This window comes from Belonocnema kinseyi, chromosome 7, assembly GCF_010883055.1.
Source record: "Belonocnema kinseyi isolate 2016_QV_RU_SX_M_011 chromosome 7, B_treatae_v1, whole genome shotgun sequence".
NCBI classification, from domain to species: domain Eukaryota; kingdom Metazoa; phylum Arthropoda; class Insecta; order Hymenoptera; family Cynipidae; genus Belonocnema; species Belonocnema kinseyi.
Window position 1 is genome coordinate 31,258,777 of NC_046663.1, and position 1,046 is coordinate 31,259,822.

At 20.0% G+C, this 1,046-nt stretch overlaps 1 protein-coding gene across 1 annotated transcript in view; it reads right to left on the reverse strand.

Moving 5' to 3' along the window:
* Nucleotides 1-1,046, reverse strand: part of LOC117175787 (nuclear pore complex protein Nup160 homolog) — a 57,704-nt gene that overhangs the window by 28,892 nt on the left and 27,766 nt on the right. The gene's annotated exons all lie outside the window — the stretch shown is intronic.

Genomic DNA, 1,046 nt, shown 5'->3' on the forward strand with positions numbered 1-1,046 from the left:
ATCTTCGACTGGAATAGTTTAATTTTAAACAGAAAAGATGATTTTTTAACTAAAATGATGAATCTTTAACTAGAATAATTGAATTTTCAACTAAAAATGAATTTTAAGCTAAAAAGACAAATTTTCAACAAAATATAGATAAATTTTTAACTAAAAAATATAAATTTTATGCCAAAAATTGAATAGTTAAGTTTTCAATAAAAAATTTATTTGTTTTGTTTTTTCTTTCCCAAAAATTCAAATATTTCGTTGAAAATTTAATTATTTTGTTGAAAATATTAGTATTTTGTTCAAATTCATCTTTTTGGGTCGAAAATTAAACTTTTTGGTGAAAATTCATACTTCTTTGTTGAAGGTTGAACCATTTAGTTAAACAATTTTTTTTAAACATTATAATTTTAGTTGAAAATTCATCTTTTTGGTTTTAACTTCAATGCAGTTTTTGAAAATTTTTTTTTTCGTTGAAAATTCGACTACATATTTGCAAACATGTGATGAATTTTTTACTCAAATAATGTATCTTCGACTGGAATAGTTTAATTTTAAACAGAAAAGATGATTTTTTTAACTAAAATGATGAAGACAAGTTTTCAACAAAATAGAAATAAATTTTTAACTAAAAAATATAAATTTTATGCCAAAAATTGAATAGTTAAGTTTTCAATAAAAAATTTGTTTGTTTTGTTTTTTTCTTTCCCAAAAATTAAAATATTTCGTTGAAAATTTAATTATTTTGTTGAAAATCTTAGTATTTTGTTAAAATTCATCTTTTTGGGTCGAAAATTAAACTTTTTGTTGAAAATTCCTACTTCTTAGTTGAAGTTGAACCATTTAGTTGAAAAAAAATTTTTTTAACAATATAATTTTAGTTAAAAATTCATCTTTTTGGTTTAAACTTCAATTCAGTTTTTGAAATTGTTTTTTTCATTGAAAATTCGACAACATATTTGCAAACATGTGATGGATTTTTTACTCAAATAATATATCTTCGACTGGAATAGTTTAATTTTAAACAGAAAAGATGATTTTTTAACTAAAATGATGAA